Consider the following 16,947-nt stretch of genomic DNA (forward strand, 5'->3'; position numbering starts at 1 on the left):
AAGTACACTTTGTTGACACTGCTCTTATCCCCACCTCAGACATGGGAATGTCAGCAGCCTGCTCTGGTGTCACCCAGATTCTGCACCCTCCAAACCATGAGTGCAGATCTGCTGACACAAGGCACTAGGACTCACTGTAGTACACCACAAGCACAGCCCAGACCTCAGTCCCTTGTCCCCATACAGTACACAGGCTCGCAGTTCATGCCAAACCCACCCACACTGTGCCCCAGAACTCTGGTCTTTTGTTTCAGAGATGTGGGTCCAAAAGGCACCAGCAGAACAAATCTGCCACCTCTGCCTAGGGCTAGAATCAAATCTCAGTCCCGCCTGGGAAGTTGCAGGCCCCCTGTGTATGAATTTAGGTTTCAGCCCTGCCTCACCCTGGGAGCAGTGCACCAGGGACTGTGTCCCTCCATAGTAAGTCAAGAATATGGCTGTGTCTGAATCCCGCCTCTCTTCTGGATAGGAAGCTTGCCACCATGGTGCTGAGCAATGCCCTCTGGGCTAGTGGAGATGGCTGCTATGGCAGGGCTGTGTTGCAACCCTTCCCACCATGCGTACCAGTAGTGGTGCTTTTTATGGGGGTCCCAGGCTGTTCCTGTTCTGCACATTCCCAGCCTCAACCTGCACCACACTCCAGCTACCTGAGGCCAGCTCTGCACAGCCGGTCCCAGTCCTCTCCCTGAGCTCATCTGCAGAGCACAAGCTGCAGCAGCCCAGCCCTCCCCCAGCAGCTTGTCTTGGGCGAGGGATCGCATGGACCCCCTGTGCTTGTTTCTCTCAGTTCTGTCTGCCAAACAGCTATTGCTTTCTCCTCCAAGCCCCTGTAGCTCCCTTTCTGTCCCCGCTGACCTCCCTGCTGGAGGGGGTTTCCCAGGTGAGGGCGTTTTTCCTCCCCTGCTGCTCCCTCCCTGCGGGACTGACTGCCCATCAATTTTCTTTTCTTTTTTTTTTTTTTCCTACCTGATTTTGTGAGGATTTTCTTGTATTCCTGAAGTTAAGAGACATTCTGCCAAAGTTCAGTAGGTATTCTGTGCGAACTGTTCCATTATTAGATGTAATTTTTTGTGTATTCATGGGAGAAGAGCTATGTGTCCTTCTACTCCACCATCTTGGCAATCTCGCCCTTTAATTTTTTAATTCTTTTCATTCTAATCTTTTTCCTCTTGGGAAAATAGATTTGCAAAACATCAAAGTAAGGTCTACGAATACTTGTACTTCTAAGGCTTAGTCTTCACTACTGTTTTTTGTTTCCCTTGTGTTTTTGTGTAAGCCAGTTATATATCAGGACTGAAGAGATATGTGATGGTGGAACTCTAGCTTAAGAGCCAAAATTATGAATAAAAAACCTGAGTGGCATAGAAATTTGAGAAGACAGGTAAACACTGGACATTACACAGGCTTTTCACAACAGGGAAACCTTAATTCTTCAACTTGACAATTAAACAACTGCTATTTTCTATGCACTTTTCTTCAAAATGTATTTCAAATTGGAGAATCACAGTGAAAAGTTACTGCCCTTCTCTAGGGCTACAGGGAAATTTTGCAAGGGTTACTAAATGGAAGAAGGGGCACAGAGCTAGTGAAATTTTGAATATTAGAAAGAGATGAATTTACTTACTAATAAGGGGAATTTAGAACAACCCTTGACTACAAGGTAGTATATTTTTACATGTATGTTTGCTTATTTATAATGTTAAGAAGAAAATTCTCTGTTACTACTTGTGTTTACTATAAGGTAATTTTGAGAAATTGTCAGTGCAAGATTTTATAATCCAAGCAAGTAACTGTAAGAACAAGAGTGGTTTGCACAATGTGTAAAATTATAGAATAACATCCGATGAAGTTTTAGGAGCACTAATGAGGCTTATAATATGGCTCATGTTGAGTATGGAATATTTTACTGTACTACTGTAACATACCAAATAGTTATGTTAATTGTTGTGGCTTTGGATTTCAGAAGGGAGGGTAACTGCTTTTAGGTTTACCTCTCACTTTTGAGACATGAAGAGGAAATGTATTTAAAGCGTCCCCAGTTGTACATCTGCACATGATTCTAAACAACAGGAAATCCATTAGGAGCAAGACCATGCCAGAACGAAGGGGTAACCTTCAGTGCCGTAGCAACAGTTTACTCATATCACTGCATCTGGTAAGGACAGTACCAGGATGTTTTCAGAGGAGGAAATACTGCTAATACCTGCCTCTGACCTAACAAGGGGTAAGCCTAAGGACTGCCTGCCTTTAGGACCAGGCAGAGACTTCTGTGTTTGACCTACAGTCAGATATGTATCTGTAGCTGTATCTGTAGATACATCCGTATCTATCTTCTATTTGTCTGTATTAGATATTTAGCAACGCAGGGGATATTTGTTAACACTCATGCTAGTATTTACCCAGGATTCAGTCTACTTTGGAAGACATAGAACCTTTTTCACTCACGTAAACCTCACTTTCAAGGACTAGGAATAGTAGTTAGTTACATTTATTCTTTGATCCTGACCTCCAAATTCTTAAATCCTTAGACTCTGTAAGCCCAAACAAAATTGGGTTGGGGAAACTTTTTCTAGTATTTTATTAGTATTACTGTACATGTCCAATTTAGGAACATCTATTCAAAAATAGAAAATTTTGGAAAGGAGGGAGCTAAATATAATTTGTTTTGCTTTTCTATTCACTTTTTTTTTTTTTTAACTAATCTGCCTTCAATAGATAACCATTAACTTTGTATCAACTGAATAGAAGAAAAAACATACTGGTTAAGGGCCTACCCACCAACATACATTTTGCCATCTACTGAGCCAAATGTAATAAACATACTAAAATGAATGTACAATATACACTAGAATGAATTCATTGTGAGATTTCTAACCAAACGCAGGATGTTCTGGGGCCATTATCTGTACAGCCTATAGTAGTGACTATACAAAACAACTACTCTCCAAGTATTTGGACAACCATATCTAATAAATTTCTTCTCAATAGTTTATTCTAGGCACTAGAAATAGAAATTGGCCACTTGAGATACTAGAGAAATCACCAGTAATCAGAAGGTTACTTTTAAATGAGGCAGTAGATCTTAAATGCAAGATTAAAAAGTGCTATATACTGTTACGATCTAAAATACCAAAGAAGCTGTTTGTCAATGTTAGCTAAAAGGATCTTACCATTTCTCAGTATTTCATCTATTCTGAACCACTGGCAAAATGGCCTTTTACAAGTAGATGCAGGCAACAAAATAAGGCTATTTTATACACATTAGCAAGCTGCGTTTCTTCTCAGGTACCTTTAATACATAAAGGTATTCACTGCAAGGTGGATAATTGTACAAAAGCATATCAGGAACTCGGTTTGCCCACTGGTAAAATGGAAATAAGAACTGTATTGATTTCAAATGGCTATCTGGAGGTAAAACGTTTGCCATACCTGTACAAAAGCAAGCTTTCAACAGATCTTAATCATCATTCGTTTCTTTTTAGTTGTTAGTATAGTCTATGTAGTCATCATAGTAATGATACTTATTATTCTGAATAACCCCCTTTGTTAAAACTTCTAACCAATTTAGCAAAACCACAAAATTTCTCAAATTAATCTGCGAGTCAGTAATAGCTTCTTACCCCTGCAAAATAGCAATAGTGAGAAACCATTCTTCTAAACCATTGACACCAATGCATGTCTGTTAACTCATCTCCTTGATCATCTCAGAAGCTTCTCTTCAGTCATTCTAATAAGTCCACCTGTGCTTCAGTTCAGCACAACAAATATCTATTGTTTACTATGTTCAAAGCATGAGTAAAATATGACCCCCCTCTTCAGAGTTTATAAGCTGTGTATAATTTATATTACTGACCTAGACATATAGTTAAAGTGAGTCAGCAAACTTTGAAAGGCCTGCTTCCAACCTCTAAGTTTAGATGGACTTTAATTGTTAACCTTAACAGAAATATAGCCCATCTCTTCAAATGCCATGTGTCCTCATTACCATATTTACAGATGAAGGGACCGAAACAATAAGGGTCAAGTGAGTTTGCTCCATGATTAATGAAGCAAAAAGTAGAACTCACTGTCATCTCCTATGTTTAACCAAGAGCTCCAGAGACAGTAAATTGTGAACAATTCAAATTAAATTGAAGTGTTAAAAGTTACTGGAGTAATTTTGAGACAGATATTTTAGTTAATAAGGGATGCCCAGACATGATTTCAGTTATGTGTACTATTTGTTATACTCTAAGAATGGTATAGCTCATTTCAAACAATGATTAAAAAACAGAAATAGTACCCATCAATGGATGTATTTTCTTTTTGAATTTACTGACAAAAAAGGTGCAGATGGCACCCCAAATAAGAGACTGGCATGTACCAGTATCTTCTCTGTGAAAATGACTAATGTATCACTACACTTCTGCCAGAAATATATAAAGAGACTGCCAAAAACGATCATATCATTATCAGCTAGTGTTCCCAATTGTTCACTGTTTGTGTCACATATGGATCCTCTGAAATGCAGAACTCCTACCTAAAGAATCCCTAATATCATAATAAAATATAAACTTTTGCATGTTTTTAAAATGTTTTAAGGAAACTGCATTTGTTCTACTGAAAACAGACATTTTCCTGTTGTCAGTTAAAAAAAAAAAAACAAAGCAGTACAAATGAAAAGACATTCAAGTTTTCAAAAGTTATATTTGAAAAGCCAAATTAGAATACAAAGAAAATTTGATCTAAGCATCTGTATAAACCAATAAGCTTTGTTCTTTCAGCTACTCTCTTTTTAGGCAACAGCCATCTACCAAATATCTCCCGCTAACCATCTGGCCATACAGGGTCATTGATTTCTCTCAATTTGTGAGGCTTTAATAAAGGTTGATTGAATGGCATGGTGCAATGTACCTAATTCCCATAATATACCCTACAGCATTAAAGTGGAAAGAATAAAATAAGAGGTTAATCTCACTATATATTATACAATAAGCATCTTTCATCTTTTAGTTTCTAATTTTAGTGCAACTCTAGACCCAAAAGTTAGTTGATTTTCACATGTTTGATTATATGGAGATATATATATTCAACAAGGAAATGAATAGTGATGCACACACAAAACCTTTTATACTGTCAACAATAAAATAAGAGGAATTGATACCTAGACCACTTTCACACGTAAAATATTTAGAGAAAAATGATAGTGGGATACAGAAAAATACAATTTGATAAGTAGTCTTGTAAGATGGAGAAGGGTTGAATAGGTGAATTTTTAGGGCATGGAAAAATATTCCATATGATACTGCAATTGAGGCTATATAATAGTGTTCACTTATCAAACCCACAGAACTTTACAGCACAAAGAGTGAAACAATGTATGAAAAAATTTTGAAAATGTAGGAAATCAGGGGATCACAGGATGGATGCAGAATATAACCAAAAAATTTTAACTACATTACAAATGTATGAAATAATCTCACTGAAGAAGGTAAGGCGACAATACTGACACAAGGAGCTAGAAATAAGCAGACTCTTCAAAAGCAAAAGGAATTGTGCATTAAGTATTATACCCTGGATCACAAGTTGATAAGGGTTAACAATCCTTATCATGTAAACTGAAAGTGAATTAAGGGGATGAGTGGTGCATGGTGGGAGCCAGATTTCTCACTACTGGAATGGGAAGTTATGGACAATCAAGAAAAGGCTAGAATGATTCATTTCAGTAATGGATTAGATTTGAGGACATCATCTTTCTATCTGTTGAGAATATGGTTCTCTGTCAGCTGAAAGGGCCTAAAAGCAACGACCCCCCTAGGAGTGATGAGTATGACTAGAACCCACACCTTGGTTTCTAACATCATTCTTCAGTAAAAGGAACCAGAGTTGCTAGGGAAAAAAATTGCTGAATCTAGAACTGGGCAGGAAATATACAAAATGAGGCTAGAGTATATTGTACTGCCAGAAAATAAGAATGCTAAAACACACAAACACCCACCCCCCATGATGGGGGTATGTCAGTGGGGCACAGGTGCCAACCAAAAGAATTCCCAATGGCCAAAACTGGCACAACTAGAGCAATAAAATAAATAGTCCTGGATTATAGTCAAAATATAAAATAAATGTTCATGAGTCCATACTGATACATGAATGACTGAATAAATAAAAGAGACAAAATAGACAAATCTCCCAGGCAAAAACATTTCCAAATAAATTATGTAGATGCTTCATTCTCAAAGAGATAAGGGTAACTCTCCATTTCCTAAGTGTGGGTTTCTCATTATGACTCTTTTCCAAAAAATATGAAACTGGGGAGATTTTTTAAAAGAGTGTTCAGTGGAGAAACCTAACCAACACTACCTTAACCAGGTGATTAAGGACAACACCAGCAATGATAAATCCTTTTGAAAATACATATCCCTGACATAATGTGGTGAAAACAGCACTTTACCTCTGTGGTCTTCCTCCTAAAACCCCCTAACCCCAGTTTACAATAAATTCATCGGACAAGTCCTAAGTGACATCCTACAAAAGGCCTGACCAGCACTCCTCCAAACTGTCAAGGTCATCAAAAACACGGGAAGTCTGAGGGACAGTCAAGAGGAATCCAAGGAGACATGAGAACTAAATAAAAGAATCCTGGTGAAGAAGAAGATGTAGGATAAAACGTAAGTAGGTCTGAATAAAGTAAGAACTTTAATTACTGTTGAGGTATCAATATTGGCTCATTAATTGTGTCAAATACCACAGGCAAATAATGGAGCGCACTGGGTGTGAGGAAGATGGGACCCCGCTGTACTGCCTTTGTAAATTTTCTGTAAATCTAAGTCAATTCTACAACAAACGTTTATTCAGAGGAAAAGTGGTCCTGTGGATGAACTGAATTACTAATGGACTTTAAAAGTGTTGTAATTTTACTGAGTATAAAATAAATGCAGGGTGTAATTTAATAGATCAGAGCTCAGAGGACAAGTTTTTATTTGAGCACTGACTTCAAACCCCTGTTTAGCAAAGCAAGTCACAAAGCCCACAAGAGTGGGCTGTCACAGTGCCACGTAGCAGATGGGCGTGAGTGCACGCCACTGGGAAACAAAGCCCCAGGACCAGGTTGTCCAAATTGTGACAGACTTTTACATTTTTTATCTTAGTAAACTCACTTTGAGTTAATTTCAAAGGATGTTCTAGGTTACAAGCACACTCACTACAGTGATTAGAAAACAGTAAAAGCTTCTTGCTGGCTTAGGCTGTGGAATTACTCCTGCCTTTAGAAGAAAACAAAAAAGGTTTCTGGTTATTTTTAATCTCATGCACTCTAGGGTCTCTTTCAGCTCAATGACCTGAATATTCTAATTTCTAATAATAAGACCCTATATCCATCAAAACAGACCACATATCTAAAAAATACTGTTGTGGTAAAACTACAGTGACCTTGAGGGAACAGAGCACAAAATCATACTAAAAGGTTGTCAAGTTGATTTTCCATGTCAACTTCAGTCATTATGTCCTTTGAGTAACAGGAAATGTGTTTGCTTTATTACTGAGCATATAACTTACACGTAGTATATCTATGTTCCTGAAGAATTATAAATGAGCTTATCATTACTCACATGGGTTAACAAAAAGGTCTTACAACTCCAATTGCATTATATTTACAACTTTTCCCAAAATAACCTCGTCCATTCATATTTTCACTTAAGCTTTACTAGTATTGCCAAGACACACAGCGGTATCTTCAATAATTTTCACATCCAGGAAATTCTACAGGTGTTGGCTCAGCCACGTCAACCACAGCCTTTCCAAATGCTTTATGATAAGAGAAACTTTTTTTTTTTTAATAATAACCAGTGTTCTGAGGCCCAAAGTAAGTTGTCATGGGCCCACAAAAATCTGTAACAGGCCCCAAAAGACTCCTCATTTTTGCCCTTCTGTTTTACTTTCCTGGTAGAATTCTCTATCTGTTTCCCTCAAAAATATACCAGTGATACCTGAAACCACAGAAGTGGAGAATGATCACAACACTACGAACTTTGGGAGAAACAATACAGTAGTTTAAGACATGGGCTTTAGAACCATGCTCCCTGTTCTGACTCTCACATCCTTCATCCACTAGCTGTGCGCCACTGAAGAAGTTACTAAACAATCTTTGTTTCATCTTCTTTGTCTACATGCTGCTGCCAGGGCATAATTTTACAATGCGTTATGTACCACTAAAGCAGACGGGAACTCTTCCACAGGAGCACAGTACCTATAGGAAGTAAAGGCTTGTTGAATGAAGGAATGAAGCAATGAATCAATAGTAGTAGAAAAAGCCAGAGTGGGTATGCACAATAGGAAATCTGAGTGGAACCAGTGGAAACTGTGAGTGCGAAATGGAACTTTAGCAACTGTCATGAGAACAGATTTCTATCTACTATTTGCAGTGTTGCCAGTTTGCCAGTTTTGGACCCAGTGGACGTAATACTGTCAGCCTTCTTTCTAGAGCTGTATCTGAAATGTTGGCCATGTTATTTTTCTCAACTTCCACTCAAAATGAAACTTCATCAGCTTCACACCTAATATAGGTGATTCACAGCCTTTCAGTAAATTTAAGGTAATTTATGATTTCATCTTTCTCAAGTAATTTTCAATCAAGTAAAGTTATCCAACAAGACTGGAAGTTGCACATGGAAACATTTTATTTTAAGGTTTCATTAGTATGCATAAATTCACAGCCCCTCCCAATCTCTATCCGTTTTTGCAAGTAATTGAAAAAAGTGACTCAACATATGTGGATACCAGTTTTTAGGTTAGCAAATGGGGCATGGCATTTTAAATGTTTTAAATGTGGAACATTAACTGTGTTATAATTTAATTCTAATAATGAACCTGATTCTCCTTCCAAAATGAAGATAACATCCTGAGGTAAACATGAAAAAGAAGAAGCTGTCATAGAAAGTGTGTTACAGCATGAGGCAGGACGTCTGCTTTCCCGTCCCCTTATTCACAACCTACAGGTAGTGGATTTTATTTAATTCACTTGGCCTGAGTTTCTTCATCCACAGAACAGAAATAATCATTATGCACCTACACAAAGGCAGATGCTTAACCAAATCCTTACGTTCAATTACTATCTGTTAAGCCCCTACAGTGTGCCCAGCTCACACTTCTTCCCACTCCTTTAGCTGTTCATATTAGACCCCACATGGATGGGCACCAGTGTCATCATGGTGGGTGTCATGGGGGTCTGGCTGTTTCCTCGTGCAGCTCACTTGTCCAGCTGGTGCTGCTGGGGCAAGCATTTCATCTTAGAGTGGGCTGCTGCTGAGGACACCTGACTTTGCAGACCTGATGGAATCTAGCTTGTAATGAGCATTGCCAGATGCATGGTCACTGGTGTCTTTTCCAAAGTCAAGTATTCTGTTTCTACCAGGGCCCAAAGAATATGTAACCTCTACAAAGAATATGTACCTCCACCTGGCACGGCCTTGTTCCAGATTCCAGGAAATCCACTGAAATCTCCCACCAGGTCTTGCTATAATTTCTACACTGCTTCTTTTCCCCCTGCTGACAACCTCTAACACCTTCGAGTCTGCTCGATCACATGGCCCAAGTGGCCTGGCAGGAGCACTGTAGCCTGGCACTTCTGCAGAGCTGTATTCTGATTCCAGCCCCACTTCAAGCTAGAGCCTTCCACGTCATCCCTTATTACACTAAGGCAGTACTCCTAGGGCTAGAATGCACTGCCTCCAGAAGCCAAAAGAGACCTACCAGGTACCATGTTTCCCCTTTTGGTGTAGTGGGTGCAAGATGCAGCAATTTGTCTTTTACTTTGGAATAGATATCTCAGCGCAACTTCTGACCACCGTTCCCACAAATTTCACAGGAGTGACACGTTCCTGGGCTTGCTAGAGTTTATCTCCCACCCTCAGAATACAGGTGTCTTAGCAAATTCTCCAGCATTCTAGCCACCTCTTGCTCACCCTGTGCAATCAGCATAATGTCATTGTTGGAAAAAATCTGAGATATTCTGTGTGCTGTTCATGCATCTTTGGACTATATATTATGACAGAAGCAGGAGAGTAACACATCCCAGTGGCAACTGGGACATGCAAATGGTTTCTGATCTGTTTTTCTAACTGGAAAGGAAAAGAATCACCGGCTGCGTATTATGTACCTCAGACCTTAATTATCCGCTTTACTTGTGATATCACATCAGCCAGAGCAACCATAACCAAGACTACTACTTAGTTAAGTCTGCAGTAGTCTACCATTACTCTCCAGGACGGGGCTTCTGTAATCTCAAACTAAACAGAAAATAAATGTAAATATGATACAGTAAATAGGGCAAAATAAACAAATATGATAAGGACCTACTACAACTGCATCTTTTAGGTCTTAAAAAGTGGCACTAATCTCCCTCCAGCCCCCACTATGATAGTTTTAATCCCACAGACCAAGTGAGCTTTGTTCTAACTGCCAAGTATATCGATTCCAATTATACATACTTGGTAACTGGGAAATGACCACTGACTGGGTCCAATGACCCAGTGGGCACATTGTGAACTGGACCTTTTCCAGGATTCCCTGAAGCCCACATTCTAAATAGGGTTTCATGATACTTGCAGTGTTTAAGCACCACAATCTATTTCTTTGGGTCCCCATCATCCCAAAGCTGTCAATAAGCCCAGCTCTGTGACTGTCTCCCCTCCAGTCCATCAGGCTGGATGGAGGAGAAGAACCACCACTGAACTTCTTCGTGACCCTGGTGACCCCTCACTGCTGTATTCCTGGTGGCCTGGGTGAATGGTATGTCTTCTGAGCCCTTCTGTGGAGCACAATCCTCTGGTGGGTCCTCCATCCTTATGTAAGATAACCATCCCAGAATGCCAAATTCCCTCAGACTCCTTATGCCTTCTTGCATCATCTTTCAAGGCAACTCAGGATTTCCATTTTACTGAATGTTGGACAAAACTTTTTCTAGGCTTTTAAGGGTCAATTTAGCAGCAAGTTTGCCCTATTTCTTTATGCTTCTTCTCAAGATCTTAATCCTGTGTCCCAAGAAAGTGCTCCCAAGTCAATGAGTCATTCCTTATCCAGACTTCATTCTGGCCCTCTTGATTCCTGACATACTCTCCTGGTTCCTGCTGATACATACTGGTAAATTCTTGCAATTCTTCAGGCCCAGCACATCCCCAGTAGGGTTGTGCAGGGATTCAATCCTGGTTAGCACCATGGAGGCCAAGACAGAAAGTGAGGGCAGCTCCTGAGGGAGGTACCTGTTAGCTTGTAGAGGAAAGGCTTCTCTAGCATCACCCAGCATAGGGAAGTGCTAGATGTTACTAGGGAAGGAGATACCTCTTCTGCAAACCCAGAGAGTCTACAGAATCAACATTAAAGAAAATCAACCAGATACCCCAGCCCGTGTTTTAAGATGCTACGTTTTTCCCAACCAGTGTTCTGGCCTTTGTAGAACAGACTTACCTGGGCTCAGTATTCAGACTTCTCTGGAGCTTGGCAACCCTAATGCTGCTCATAAATAGCTAAAAGATAAGAGCCTTCTTTGTAAGGTATCACAGAGGCCCTTCGGTTGTCGCGTGTAGCCATTAAACTGCTTGTTAATTACCCGTAGTCTGCCGTTATCTCTTCGCAGGGCAGCCATACAATTTAGCAATAACCAGCCAACTCTTACTGACACTGCTTCCACCAGATCTTTCAAATGTCTACACTAGTGCACCTGCCAGAGCATTCCCCTCCAAAGGACATTTTCCCACATCACCATAGGTAAAACCTTCAGCAGCTGAGTCCCCAACTTGTGCCAGGGACTATTCACACCTCATCTACCAACCAGAATAGCATCACCAGGCCGTAGGAGATCCTACCACAGCCACAGGGGTTTTCTCAAACCACTCTCACAACCAGTTGTGCTAGTCCAGGCCCTCCAAAAAGCCACTGATATGACAGGATTAGACACAGAAGAAACATACCTGTGCGGAAACATGGGCAATGAACCAGAGGAGTCGGGGAAACCCATCAGACTGTAATACAGATCTGACCCTTTTTTAAGAGAATGGAAAGGAAGGAATTGTGGGCAGGACTGCTCTAGATGGCTGTACTAGGGAAGTTCAGCAAGGTGATGGGAGCCCTGGAGACAAGGTCAGAACATGCCCATGTCTCCCAAGAGTGGGCCGGCCTTAGTACCCCTGCCACATTCATCATCAGCTGGGAGCAGCCTGTGGGAGATGCAGCCTCTGCACAAACACAGGAATGGATTTCAGCGGGCAGATGCTGAGGCTGGGGGTCAGTGACGCGCCACAGTATGCAGTCTAAGAGGTGCATTTTCATGGCTGCCATCGCAGCTAGCATTTATTGAGGATGTAAAACACACCAGTCACCATTCTAAGCGCCTTGTGAACGTCACCCCATTGATTCTTCACTACATTGTGAGACTGGGTTTTTCAATTATTCTATTTTTATACAGACAACGCAGTTGAAGCTACATGGCTTCCCCCAAGTTTACACAGTTACAAAATAGTGAGAATGGATTTCAATATAGCTAGATGCCTTTAACCACATGGTCCCTGTCCTAAAAGAGCTTACAATCTGCCAGGTAAAGACACCTGGGAACAGACCAATGTAATAAAACGTAATTGCTCTTGATAATAATTACAAAGTATCTATGAGAAAGACTGCTTGAGTCTATCTTGGGGAATCAGAGTACTTTGGTTTATACTTCAAGAAGGATTAGATATTTGTGTACAGAGTGGAGAGATTCCAGAGAAATAGGGAACAGTGCTGAATAGGAAGAAGACATGGAAGAGCATCACAGTGCTGGTTCTGGCATGGACTTAAATATTTTCAAATTATTTGAAGTGCTAGCAGTGTCCTAGTCCTTCTCAAAGGGTTGAAATACAAGGCAGACTGTGTTCAGCATAAGCTCCCAGCAGCAGGTGAATAACTTTTCCACCAGAAAAGGTTTATATAAATACTGCCCATGCCAAAACAGGCAGAAAGGATGTTGGTCACAGCATAGAAAATGCAGACGGGGAGCAAAAGAAGAGACAGTGACATCTGAAGTAGCAGCAGAAGCAGCAGCAGCCCACTGCCACCCCAGGAGGTAAAAATAAAGCCAGTGTTCAGAGCGAAGGTGGGAAGAAGGCGAAACCTTCTGGAGAAGTCAATTGATTAAGAGTTGGTTTGATTTTTCTATTGTATCATTTAATTTCTCTGTTGCCTTATTTATTTTCTGTCTGGAAGATCTCTCTAGTGACGTTAATGCGGTGTTAAAATCTCCGACAATGATTGTATTCCCATCAATATCCCCCTTTATCTCTGTTACTAGTTGTTTTATGTACTGAGGTGCTCCTATATTGGGTGCATATATATTAACGAGTGTAATAGCCTCATCTTGTATTACTCCTTTAATCATTATAAAATGTCCTTCTTTATTTTTCTTTATGGCCTTTATTTTAAAGTCTATTTTGTCTGAAATCAGTACTGCTACACCTGCTTTTTTGGATTTTCCATTTGCATGGAAAATCCTTTTCCATCCTATCACTCTAAAAGGCTGGGGTGGGAGCAACAGAGAACACTCACTGTCCACAATTTGAAGAGCATCCCCTGGGGCAGAAAATAAATACCTCTTGCCTATGTAGGGAAGGAGCAGCCCTGAGAAAAGGATTTGGGCTGAACAAAATGGAGAGTTTCTTTTGATATTTAGAGTCAACCTCAAAAGTGTTAAGAAATGGCTACTCCTATGCTGTGACACAGCATTTCCACTTCAAATCTTTCCTATGGAAACTACAGCATGAATACATGGATATGGAGATATAAAATGTCCTATGAAGTATTATTTGCAATAAAAAAAACTGGAAATGTATGCTCAAATATAGGGGAATTATTATGCTATGGTATCATAAAATGCACCAATCTGGGAGAAGCTATTTCTGTGTTCAATAAAGTGAGAAATTACCATGGGCCAACAAGCACTGTGCCAGGAGCTGGGGTCACAGAAGTGAAAAAGACTGAGATGGTCTCTGCCCTTCGGGGGCTTCTAGTCTGGAATACACGACAGACACCAAGTAAATAGTGAGGCATGCAGATAAAGCAATAGGACAATAGAATGTGATGGAGAATAAAGGAGGAGGAGAGACTCATATTTTCATTAAATAGAGTGATAAAAGACCTCTTACAGGTAACATTTAAAGTGAAATCTAAGGAATAAATAGGACAGGCATTGCCAACAAAAGCAGAACAACAGTGTTCTAGGCAGGAGAAATTAAGAATAAGAACCTAGGGGCAAGATGCAAGAGCGAGAGGGGCTACCCATGAGGGTCACATCCCCAGACGATGAGACGGTACAGGATCCAACTTGTAAGTGGAGGGGTGATCCTTTACTAGGAGGAGAGAAACTGCCTGCATTTTAATGTAAAAAATTAATAATCTGAGTGACAGTGGAGGTAAGTATATGTCTATTCATTATTCAGAAGATGAGAAACTGAGTTTTAATCTACTATTTTCTGTTTTCCTCCATGGAGTATATGAGTGGAGAATGGAGAGGTGTAAGTGTATGGACGAAATGAAAGGTGAGAAGAAAAATAAGGTATAAAATAATTTCCCCAGAAAGTGTGAAAGAGAATCTATTAAAAATATATATAGCAAATTTTCAAGGCAGTGTTGAAAGTCCATAGATAATTGCATACAGTGCTGATATGCATGTTAATTAGTCCTGCTGTAATTAATATACTTCATTCTTTGTTTGGCTTTCCACTTGGCAAAGCCTCCAGATTTAACACATGTGGGGAAAAAAATTGTGGAAATGACAAATACAAAACAATTAAAAACATAATGAGATTTAAACAAGGATATATACATTATGAGCAACCATGTAAATAGTGCTAAATAGAATTACATTCAAATTATTAAAATAACTAAAGATGCAAATGAAATATGACTCATTTTAACATTATTTACCAAATAAAATAAACTAAATCAATCTCTTCCTAAAATAACTTTTTTAAAAATGTTACCTTTTAAACTGTCTCAGATTTTTTTTTTTTTTTGAAAACATATGGGCAGGTAAAAAATTTAAAATAAAAAGCAGGAGTCTCTGTACAGTCTAAATATAGTTATAGTAGTGTGCCAGGATTTAGCTGAAATTTCTCTATATATAACCTGTAATGGGTCCAGTATTTCCTTTTTAAAATGTTGTATTTCTAAAGAACACATAATGTAGCTAATTTAAATGCCAATTAATGAGGTTTTTATATTTCCTTAATTCTGCTTGCTCCAATTCTCCACCTGTGTGATTGGCACCTCAAAAGAAGAGGCTACCCAACCATAAACTAAGGGGACAGATCATAAAATGAAAATCAAACTCTACACTCTGAACCAAAGCGTTTTTTTGAGCCAGTGTTAAAATTCTAAATTCTTTGCAGTTATTAAAATAACCTTTGTACCGGAAGTTCACAAACTTCTGTGTGTATCAGAATTACTTAGATCTTATTGAAAAGGTAACTTCCCGGGCACCACTCCATAACTACTGAATCAGAATTGCTGTTGGGAGGCCCCAGAATCTGCCTATTTTTTAAAGCTCCCCAGCAGGTTTTGAAATAGATGATTCTTGACAATGTATTGAAAAAACTTGTGCCCTCAATTTCAAATTATATTTCAGACTGATGATTTTAGTGCAAAATAGGTAAAAAAATAAGTTATCCAATCAAAAGTTGGATTCCTTAGGTAATGTAATACATTGGTTGTCCAATCAAAACTTGGTAAAATTAAAATGTAGAATTAGATAAATATCTGGGAAACAAAGATCCCAACCTCAATCTGCATGTATGAAGGTCCATCTTTGATTACACAGTGTCTATTTATGCTTTGCTATGTTGTGGTTAAACAAAAAGTAGATTTGTTCATTACACGGCTAGTTTAGTATCTAAAATTGTGAAATACCAGAAGAAACTGGATTCTTGTGGCACCGCTGCAGGTACCAATATGTAATGAGAATGGTTTTAATGGATTGAGAATGGCTTTAATGGAGGCTGTATAATACTCATATGTTGGTGAGTAAATATGAAACATATAATAAGAAAGAAATCTACCTGCGTTGCTAAGGCTGACACAAGAATCTGTTGAAGCACTGCAGCACAGAAGGATAAGCTGAAATCAATTTCATTCATGGAGAAGATGAAGCAGTCAGATCTTTATGCCAAGGTATTTACAAATTCTAAGAGGACACCTGGACACCTGAATAAATGATGCTGTGAGCGGTCAGATTCCTGAGGAGAGGTGGGAAGCTTGGAAAACTTCAATTTCCAACCCTCCAGACCCACACTAACCAATGGGATAGCCACTAGACACACGTGGCTACTGCACTTGAAATAGAGCTAATGCAACCAAGATACTGAATTTCTAAACTACTTAAATTTTAATTAATTTAAATTTAAATCTAAAACTAGACATCTGCATGCAAAAAAAAAAAAAAAAAGGAAAAAATCTAATACAGACCTTATACCCTTCACAAAAATAAACTTAAAATGATTTACAGATCTAACAGTAAGATGCAAAACTATATAACTTCCAGAAGGTAACAATGAGAAAATCAAGATGACCTTGAGTTTGGTGATTTTTTAGATCTAAAACACCAGAGGCATGATCCATAAAAAAAAAAGAATTGTTAAATTGGGCTTTATTCAAATTAAAAATTTCTGATCAGTGAGACACTGTCAAGGGAACAAGAAGACAAACCACAAACTGGGAGAAAATATTTGCAGATGTATCTGACAAAGGACTGTTACCCAAAATCTTGAGAATCAACAATAAGAAAACAAAAAAACTGATTAAAAATAAGCAAAAGACTTGAACAGATACTTCATCAAAGAAGATACACAGAGGGCAAATAAGCATATGAAAAGATGCTTCACATCATCTGGGATCAAGGAAATGCAAATCAAAACAATGAGGTACCACTACCTACCTAGTAGAATAACC

At 39.1% G+C, this 16,947-nt stretch overlaps 1 long non-coding RNA gene across 1 annotated transcript in view; it reads right to left on the bottom strand.

Annotated features, from left to right (window-relative positions):
• LOC106729607 overlaps positions 1-16,947 on the bottom strand; it is a 120,818-nt gene that overhangs the window by 24,487 nt on the left and 79,384 nt on the right. The gene's annotated exons all lie outside the window — the stretch shown is intronic.

The sequence above is a fragment of the Camelus ferus genome, chromosome 6 (assembly GCF_009834535.1).
Source record: "Camelus ferus isolate YT-003-E chromosome 6, BCGSAC_Cfer_1.0, whole genome shotgun sequence".
Classification (NCBI taxonomy): domain Eukaryota; kingdom Metazoa; phylum Chordata; class Mammalia; order Artiodactyla; family Camelidae; genus Camelus; species Camelus ferus.